At 38.4% G+C, this 10,495-nt stretch overlaps 1 protein-coding gene across 1 annotated transcript in view; it reads right to left on the bottom strand.

The window, feature by feature from the left end:
• The window catches only part of RNMT (RNA guanine-7 methyltransferase), a 224,878-nt gene that overhangs the window by 50,152 nt on the left and 164,231 nt on the right, over window positions 1–10,495 (bottom strand). The window lies entirely within an intron of this gene.

Here is a 10,495-nt window from a genome sequence, read left to right as displayed (position 1 = left end):
ACTATATCTTCCCCCTTTGGAGAAACTCCTCTTGAGAGGTAAAATAATCAGAGGAGAAAAGGCTAAATAACCTCCATTACTCAGCTGTAAACCAATGACAAGCTGTTGAGGTGTCAAAAATTAAACTAAACTCAGCTGATTCTGTCTTGTCTCTTCCACCTTTATTGACAAGGCAACAGCTGCTTAGAACTGGAGCAATGATGGGTGAAAGTAAATATTTTATTTTACAAATCAAGTTGTGAAATTTTAACTTGAAGAATCAGCTTCCCAAAGAAGCCTGCATGTACAATAATTTGTCCTCATCCAGACAAGGTCCTTTATCCTCAGATTACCTAGTTCAACAGCCGTACCAACTTGCATCTGATTTTATTTTAGTTTGAATATTATGTGCAGCAACCTTCAAGTCAAAAATTAAATGTGCAGCATCTCCAACTGCTCTTCAGGTCTCACTTCATGAACAGACAGTTGCTTCATGGGTACATGGCATCTTCATGCATCAGTATCTCAGCCTGCTTTCATATGGGCATAGCCTATATATGTTTCCCTCTTTTTCTGTCAGGTTTGTTTAATGTTCTGCTCTTTTGATTGTGTGTGAAGCCTTTAGGTTAGCTCCTTCATTATCAAGCGTTTACTGTCAGCCATAATAATAATTACAGAATCTTAATTACCTCTAGGAATTATCTGGCTAGTTTGATGAGGATAATTCTTTAAGTAGAAAGAATACATCTTGATTGTATACGCCTAGAAGGCAGCCTGTAACACTTAGTTTGTTTCCCAGTCTGCTTAATTGATCCGACAAGTGGCAAGAGACCATACTTATGTAACACTGGAATCTTGTAACAAATAAGAGAATGGTGACATTTGTTAAAAACAAAACTTGAAATTTATTTTTTAAAAAGCTGAGACTGGAAGATCCTGAAAGTATTTGAGATTAGAAATGCATGCACACATTTGTTTCTATGCCTCTAGCATAAATTGATAATGCAAGATTCTCCTCAGAACCACATAGTAGTTAAAGGGTTCACAAAAGGAGAGGCTAACAGCCACTTTTGTAATTTTTGTGTGACTCATTTTAAGAAACTCTGGACGATACCTGAAAGCAAAACCAACCTTCCACTTTAGCCAGTGTCATAGCTGCAAAGTACATTTGTGACACTACATGAGCAAGCAATGCCAGCAGAGAGGCCTGTGCCACCCCACCAGTGCTGCATTCAGACTCTGGGCCACCAGCAAAGGTAAGTACACTATTGAGCAACACTGAGCTCAATAGGGACTGAGCAAGGATGTTTTGGAGGTGCAAAGGGCAGAATGGGAGGTGGGCCTACGACACAATCAAGGCAGTTTTTCAATGGGGACTATGGGCAATGGGAAGAAAGTGAGGGGGCACTATATTCTGTTTGAGATTTTTAGAAATAAGTTTGGTGAAGAAAAAGCTATGCTTACATAAGTTAAATGTTTGTGTTGAGCAACTAACAGGTGCAACTCATGGAATAAAAAGTAAAAAAGGAATTTGGTTTATTCTATGGAAAAACCCTTACAGATAAGGAAAACCATGTGGGTTTTACAGCCAAATGTGCAGCTGTGCTGCAGGAAATACTCATTGTCAGGTGGGTTTTTGCACATCTGATCTGTACCCGTCTGAAGCATTTAAAAATAGGAACACCACATATGAAAGTGGAGTATGCATACATATACATCTAGAGAACTCTTCAGCAACAAGAGGAATAAAATAGGTTTCTGTTTTCTAAGAGATTTCTGCTGTGGAGGGTTAAATGTAGGTCAGGCTGTCTGAGCTCATATCTATGGCACACTCAACACAAGATTAAATTGGGATTTTCAGTGTACTCAACTGTCAATCTCTATAATATCAGTAAAAGTTAAATTCATCAAGAGTAAGCTAAAGGTGCCTCTCAAGGGGGCTTCTTGAGCTCCAGGGTGTTTAGGCTTGTAGTGGGGGTGGGTGAAGACAAGGATATTGTTTCTGTGCCTGGCAGGGTTCTAATAGCAGAAGAAATCCAGTGTAATGTGGAAGGCAAAGACTAGCAAGGCTGTCCTCGCTATATCAGTACCACACAATCTTCAAGATAGTTCATATACATGAAAGTCCATTGACTGCCATGCACTTCCCCCCCCCGTCCCCCTCAAGACCTAATCACACACAGGTACCTGTCCATTTGAATATGTGCAACTTAAATACTACTTTAAACCACAGGTTGAAGGACACTTAGATAATGGCCCTGATTAGCTTAAATATCAATGCACTCTCTGGAGAAAGATGTGTGCATTCAAACTCCTCACCCAACAATTTGCAATGGTTGCTTAGGGATATTGTCCAAACCAGCCTCACATTCTCTCAGATAAACCATGGAATTATATAGGGCTGTTCTCATGCTTTCCCTTTATGTTGCAAAGTTGACATCCCTTAATACAGTAGTCTTGATCCAAGAGGTCTGAGCAGGACCACTGTCAGAGGGCAGCCACATCAGGCACTGGCATCTACCCAGTCCACAGGTGTATACGTTTTATCCATGTTACATATATGCATTGGACAGAAATGGCTTTAAAAAGTACCAGGTGACTAAGCATGAGAGTAGTGTTGCTTTTCAAACAGCATGAGATTCAAATGTGTTTGTAAGTGGAGGAGAAAATGAAACTGGTGTCCGAACCACTATGGGAAACTGACATTTTTTAGGTAAAGGAGATTCGGAGAACAGGGTAATGCCTCCAATCAGAGCCAAATCTTTCTGTGCTGGCTCAAAATACATTGTAACAAACAGCTGTCGGCAATTGTCTTACAATCTGCTAGTAAACAGAGCTCACTGCTGTTTGGAAATCATTTTGAGATCTACGGAGAGAAACGCCACTGGGAATCTGTCCTTGCTTTCATCATATTAAGGCAGACTTCAATCAGCCCCGTTTTATGCTGATCATGCAATTATCTCTTGGAGTCATGGTAACAAGGCTTTGAGATGAGTGAAGATTAGGCACCTAGGAATATATTTCACATCTTCATACCCCATGGTTGGAAATGGCCAATTGGCAGCCCTATCTAGATCTCACACTCTAGAGGCTAACTTCACTAATAACTTAGGCTAATTACCATAAGGCTTGAATGTATAATCAGCAGAGCAGACATCTCTTCAAAGCAGAAAACATGACAATGAAAATAGGCCCCATTAAGAGAAGTGCAACTGGGGTCACTTCAGGCGATGATACAGGAAGCAAGACTTTGGGTTTTTTTTTGTTTAACTGTGCATTTTAATTAGAGCTCATTCAAAGCACAGCAGATCAAAACTGTGATAATGAAAAAGCAGCCTAATTAATTTTTTTTTCTTTTTTTGGTCTAAGCAGCCAAGTCTCAATAGAAACCAAGCTTTAGCTAGAAAAGGCTCTGGAATGCTAAAAATACAGTATTTAATGAAGCTCAATATGCTGGGGGAACTGAAAGTGAAACCCGAATGGTTTACCACACAACAGACAACATGGGATTAATCTTTCTAGCAGCAGGACTCCTGAAGAGATGAGATATCCTGGTCTGTAGCTGGTCCACAGGCAACCATTTCAGAGATGCAATCAAAATAGATAAATTTGTTTGAAAAAATATGGTATTACAATGAAAAACAGATTATGAAAGAGATCAAAGCTATTTCGGATATGCATTTTCCTGGCGCTTCTGAGATTTGGGACCAGTATTAAACACACAGCAAACTTCAAAAAAATTTTTAGCGAATCCTTATCAATTAAAAAAGGAGAAAAAATCCAGCCTTTAAAAGTAGGTGTTTCTTTTAAAGTAGATTCTTGGGGCTTTTCTGACAAACATCATTCTGCCATGTAGATAACCTGCTGAATATATATAATCCCTTATTGGCCTCACAAGATGACTTTTCTTATTTGGGATCAAATGCACATAGCATATTCACATAGCACATACCCGTACAATTGTCTAATCCTCCTCCAATATTTTCCTATTGTTTTAGAGTTACTGCCAGGGCCATAGCTTAGCTGTTCCTTTAGCAAAATGGAGTTAACAGATTTCACCAATGTTCTTGGGGCCCAATCCTATCCAACTTGCCAGTGCTGATGCAGCTGCAATGCAGCTCCAAGTGAACAAACATTCTCTTACCTTGAACAGGCCTTCATGACTGTCTCCCCCACTATAGGATGCAGCACATGCCCCACTGGCACAGCTGCACTGGTGCTGGAAAGTTGGATAGGATAGACGCCCTTGGTTGTGTAGATCTTATTTGGTGTTCTGATTAATGTGTTATTTTAATTGTTCATTTGTTTTTAATAAGGTTGGAAATCAGCCTGGTGGTCTCTGTAGGGATGGAAGGGAGAACAAAATTCCTACAATGAACAAGTTCACAGAAGCTGTAGGCATGTACCACTCAAAATAAGCTGGGACAAGGAAGCTTTTAGGCTTGTTATGTGCCTTGTATGAATGTGATGTGTGTTTGCTGAAGGGGGGGAAGGTCTGTGGACAACTGTAATCTTGCTCAGCTGTTTCTAATTGCAGAATGCAAGCTGCTTGGGAAAAAGAACAAAAACTGAACAGGAGACAAATTAATGTTTTGATTTTTTAATAGGTTTCTCTGTGGTTTGACCACAGCTTCTTAAAACAAGCATAAAATCTGTATTTAAAAACTAACAACAGCACTTAGAGCAACATTTTCCTTTAAAAGTATTGCAATAACAGACCTCAGGTCTAAAACCTAGAACATCACCATTTGCTCAGTTAAAAGGAGGCAGATACACAACTGTTGAAATATTTTTCTGTATATAACTGAAAGTTACATTAGAAATTAAGCCATATTTGATTAGGTTACGGGGAACAAAGAGCTGCTTAAAGCAAGTTAAATTCCTTGTAGCTTCATTTGAACTGCTATTGAGAAGTTCCAATAAAACCACAATATTTATATATATTTTTTTGAATAGTTTTAAAAAAGAATAAATTTTAAATGAAAGACTAAATAGTGTGGATAGTGCTTTTCTTTTTTTATATAAATAACTTGAAACAAAGTAAGCACATACAAAAAAAGAACCCAATCCAGGGATTGACATATAAGCAGGACCTAAGTCCCAATGTGGAAAGCAACAAATCATATGCCTTCTCATTTTGTAGTACATATCATATGCTGCAAAATTAAACACTCAACAGCAATAAAAGTGGTCAGTAGACTGAAAGCAGGCATGAATTAAACAGTTACTTCAACAACTAATAGCCAAGTTTGTGTACAGATCTTCAATACAATTATCTGCATGTAAGCTACTTGACAAACTCCATGAAAACCAATTTCTCTAATCATTCTGTAAATTCTGTTTGCACTGCAAATAAATAAATGATTACCCTGATAAAGTGAAATGACCATTTTACTTTTTTCTGACAGTATGCCTTTTTCCTTTTTGATTAAAGGGTTTGAGGGTATCTGGTTGTGTTTTTTTTAATTATTATGTTCTCAACATTATGGAAGAGTAGCAACAGAGTCCTCCACATTGACTCAATGGGCTCCTATCATATCTTTCATCACCGCTGTTTTAAAGCAGACAGGTGATATTTAGAGAAGGCAGAATCTTGTTTGGTCCACTGGGTATGTAATACATGTTATTGCAATTAGCAACTAGGGCTTTTTATTTTTTTTAATACCACCCAACTCATGTTTCACTACCAGTTTGGTTTTCTTTTCCTTTGGAAAACATTATCATAGTGCAGTGAAAACAGGAATATAAACAGTAGAATAAAATTTCAAAATTAGTATCCCATACCCCAAACAAATGCATACACACACTAACAGCAAATAACGTAATATCTGTAGGCTACATTAATAGTATAGTATAGGTATGGAGATGGAAGAAGAGAACAAGCTGTGAGGATATGAAAAGGCCATGAACACCACAATTTGGGGAGTGGGGTGAGTGGTAATTAGTATCCTGGTGCAGGATATAAGTATTAGAAAGTTATTAAACAAAATTGCAGGCCAGTACCGAAATCATGATAATCGAATAAGGAGCACTCTATAAATTGCAGGCCAGTACCGAAATCATGATAATCGAATAAGGAGCACTCTATCGAATAATAAGCACTCTAAACTTTTCTGGCCTCAAAGACAGTGTACTATGAAGAGAAAGCAGATCTTTCATCAGATTTGGATCAGCCCTCCAATGATTAGCTTGAAAATGATTTCTTGCAACAGCAGCCAAAAAAAGATACCATTTTAAAAATACAGTTTTCAAAGAACTTTTTGAAAATGCCACAATGCCTGTGACCAAAAGGTATCAAACCTACCAAAGGTCATGGTAAACCTTACTCTGGCCCCATTAGTTCGGCCAATGGGGGTGAGAATAGGATCAACCATTAATTTGTGGTCGAAGGTGATATGGAGAACAGAACTGTCCAGGACAATTTCAATGAGTACATCCCAAAGAAGTCCTTGTTATCAACATGTCACTCAAGGGCACAGGCAAAATGACAGTAGATATCACTCAATACCTGTGAAGGAGTTTTCTACTCATTGATCAGAGGACTATTCAGAATTTGACAGAATTCTTGTGTAACACAAAAGATACAGAAACTGGTTCTTTAAAAAAAGTTAGCATATTCTGTTATCTTCTATGCTAAAAACTTGCGTTATTTTTCTGAGGTATTTGCTTTGCCAAACAAGCTAGAAAAAGGACACAGTGTGGACAGATGGTAAACTTGTTCTGCAAAGGCAACCTTGCTGTGCACAACACCTGTCGCACAGAAGAATATTTTCCTTGTTCTTGTCTCCTTCAGCGACAAAACTAAGTCCCATCTCCCCCTCTAAATTGAAAACAAAAGGACTCAAAGCAAAATATTACATTAACTCTCCCACTAAATTTTGCAGTGCTTAAGATCTTTTCTCCAAGTTGTGATGCCACCATCATTGGCCAGAAAAAAGGACCTTGCCAGATGGAGAACTAGGGAAACTGTAGTCTGTATCCTTCAGAAGTCACCATAACTTCAAGCATTCCCAAGATCAATCTAAATAGACCACCAGAACTTAAATTGTCAACTTACAGGGAAACTATTAAAACAAAAGCAAACAAAAAATAGGAAGAATGGACTTGGAAGACACATTCAGATGGCAGTGCTTGTGCACTAAAGTGCATTAAACTCATGAAGTGAGTACCTGTATCAGTCAGGTGCGTCTGGAGAATGTTAAGCTTGTACGCCATCTGCTGCCCGTGAAGTGAACGGCACAAAAATATCCAGCATGTGTAAACTGCAAAAAAAGCTGTGCACCAAACACAAGTTTGACTCCTGCCCTTAAAATCACCCTTTGAATTCAGCCCTATATAGAAATGGGCTAAACATTCATGCTGTTGCAAAATAAAAATGCTTGACCATATACAACAGTTTGCAGGGGTGGTTTGAAATCCATTTCGTTCTTTAACCAAATCTTGTAATCTTGGTACTGTATTTCAAAAATATACGTGTTCTAGGGATTTGGCCCATCTCTATTATTGATATGAATAATAAACAACCACCAAAGGAAAAAGAAGCCAATACCGGTTCATTTTATAACATTAAAAACAGAAGAAAAGCAGCAACTAGCTACAAAGCTATGGGGGTTGGGTGTGTGTCTTTAAAGTTACACACACAAGCACACCCACAAAAGACTCCTCACAGCGTAGATGTGTCAAACCAGCAATTGCCATCACAAGCTAGTCAAAAGTGGTTTGTTCAAACTTTCCTTTTTCCCTCGTAGTATATTGATATTTTATAGGAAAATAAACTACATACACTTCTTGCCATTTGTATGCATTCCTTGGAAAATTTTCTTACAAAAAAGGGACAAAGCATGTAAGCAGGCATTCACAACTTCTATGCACTTTTTGTGTTAAAATGGTTGTTTTCTATACATTATGTTACAGTATTAACAATGGTTTCATTTTGTTTTTGTTCTACCCATTGGGTAGGATATGTGCATAATATATTCAAGTTATATACAGCACCGTACAAATAAAAATCAGAGGAGACAGATGACCAAAAAGAGCACCATTTAAAGTGAGGCACAACAAAGGTGGGAGCAGTCCAAATCAAAGGGTCACTCAAATCAGTGGGAACTTGTCTACTGACTTTAATGGACTTTGAATTGTCCAGCCCAGAGTGTCGGGGGGTGGGGGTGGGTGGGAGAGAATGGGAAGGAGGGATTCTATCAGCTTGAGACCTGAACATGAGGCATTTTAGTTGCTTACCAACTATGAACATGCAAAACTCCTCCAAATTATATGTAATATAAATACACCTTTATATTATACACACTAACATCCCTACCATCATAGATGGGACAAACACCTGCTAAGGAAAGAAAGATTCAGAGTTGGGGAAGGAGAAGATTCCACAAGGAATCATCCACAAGATCCCAGCACATACTATACTGTTTCCAAACAAGCCCACATACCAAAACTATTAAAGTAGCAGCAATATTGCAACAAAAATTCTGATCCTAAGTGAAAGCTTACATGGAGATAGATCCCAATTGATTACAACGGAACTGCTTTCTAAGCAAGCAAGTTTAGGACTGCAATGTAACTAACAGCCATCTTAGTCAATAAAAATACAAACTTGGCAGTCCTGGGTTAATCTCTCTCAAACAGACACATTTTTAACATTAAAAAAGGACACAATTTGCCTTAATCCTAATCTCACAACATGCATGACTAAGACACAAACTGGGGGAAGGTATTTTGTGTATTTAATATGTGGTCAATTCTGGGTTGTTTTGAATCTTCCATGTGCTTTTTAAACAAAAGAAATGGAAAATAAATTGTATTAAGAAAAATATTTGTAGCTCTCGATTTTGACCATTAGCTCTTGGGGAAGCATTTCTGAATCTGTAACATTAAAATTTTCAAATTTGTATTAGACTAATTTGCTATCCATGTACACTAATATAATACCACTGACTTTAAGGGTCACACTCAAAAAAGTGGCCAATGTATCACTTCAGCACTGAAAAGCCTTCCAACAGTGCATTTACTTCAGAATTCAAGGACTGAGTAGCCTGATGATCCTCAGAACACTTTCAAGAGCATGTCCCAGAGGCAGAAGGGGGGATCAGTACAAGTGATACAGTTGGGAATTCTGAACCCAGCATCTTAGGTGTCATTTACAGGGCACACTCACCCACCAACTGACATTTCTTTACAGACAGGACTTCAAGGATCAGCTTTAACACTCATTAACTTGTCACACTAGACTAAGCCATTGGGACAGTCCAACCTGCATTTGTCCACCCTAGTGGTCTATTAGACTCACAGTGAATCATTGCCTTTTATTTCCCATTTTTGGAAGAATTGTCTGAAAAAGGCATTGACCTTCGATGTCTCACTACAGTCCAGTTACTGAGAGATTCCTGCACATGCACTTGGTCAGTAGTATGCATGAACTCATCTATGGGCTACAATGAAACCCAGTGAATGAACCCCTGTGCATTACACTAGTCTTACTTTATTCAAAATTAAATTCAAGTTGTCAAACTGTATCCTAAATCAAGGGAACTAAGTTGCCCCCCCCCCAATGCTGCTGTTTCTTCACAGTGATTCTTCTCAAGCCGTTCTAGGCACAATGAAGTGCCTCCCCCCAAAAAAATCCCCACCTTTCTACAGCCTGGCAGAATTTGACTTTCAAGGATTATATCCAAGAGGTTAAGGTGTCCTTCATAGAGGAAGGAAACTACTCTATGCCCTTTGGCATAGGGAAGGGAAGAGAAAGAAGGAAGGAAGGAAAGGAAACTCAAAGGAAGAGAAATGCTGTATTCTTCCTGGCCCAGTCAAGGCAGACACTCAAAGTTACACATAGAGCAGATGTCTTCCCTTCTCCACCCATCTCGTTAGGGAGGCAGGCCTTGGACTTTTGAGAATGAGGATCAGGGATTTAAGGGGTTACAAAAAAGTTTGTAAATAACAAAAAAAATTGTACACCTGTAAAAAAGGAACTAGGAAGGATAGGACAATCTGAAGCATACATCAACTGAACTATACCCACAGATGAAGAAGCACTTGCCTGGCGTTGCTGCAGTCTGCTTGAGCAGCTTCCTCTCAAAAGGATGTTTCACTGCTTGTAACAGGCTGGAGCAGTCATGGGCGGCCACCATTTTTACATATTCCGAAAAAGAAATTTTTTTTTTGAAAAATTGATTCTTATACGAAGAAAAGATTTTGCAGGAAATAATGTGAAACAAGGACATATAAAAATTGTACTTTCCTAAATATTCAGACAACTCTTATGCACTCGGGGGGAGGAGACTTTAGTTGTGAAATGCAAGATCTGTAACATTAAGAATAAAAGGCACCATTACTTCTCATATACCATCAAATAAACTAATGCAACATCTCTGGAAGAGAACTATTGACTATCAAAATTTGAACAGACCAGGCATTAAATGCAGCCGCTCAAGTAAACAGTATGTTGAAGTGCAATATAAAAATTCCATTGGTTTTACTGGATTACCTTGTGGAACAAGTACCTTAG

This window comes from Tiliqua scincoides, chromosome 4 (assembly GCF_035046505.1).
Source record: "Tiliqua scincoides isolate rTilSci1 chromosome 4, rTilSci1.hap2, whole genome shotgun sequence".
NCBI classification, from domain to species: Eukaryota; Metazoa; Chordata; class Lepidosauria; order Squamata; family Scincidae; genus Tiliqua; species Tiliqua scincoides.
Note: the sequence above shows the minus strand (reverse complement) of the source record. Positions and strands in the feature narration are given on the sequence as shown.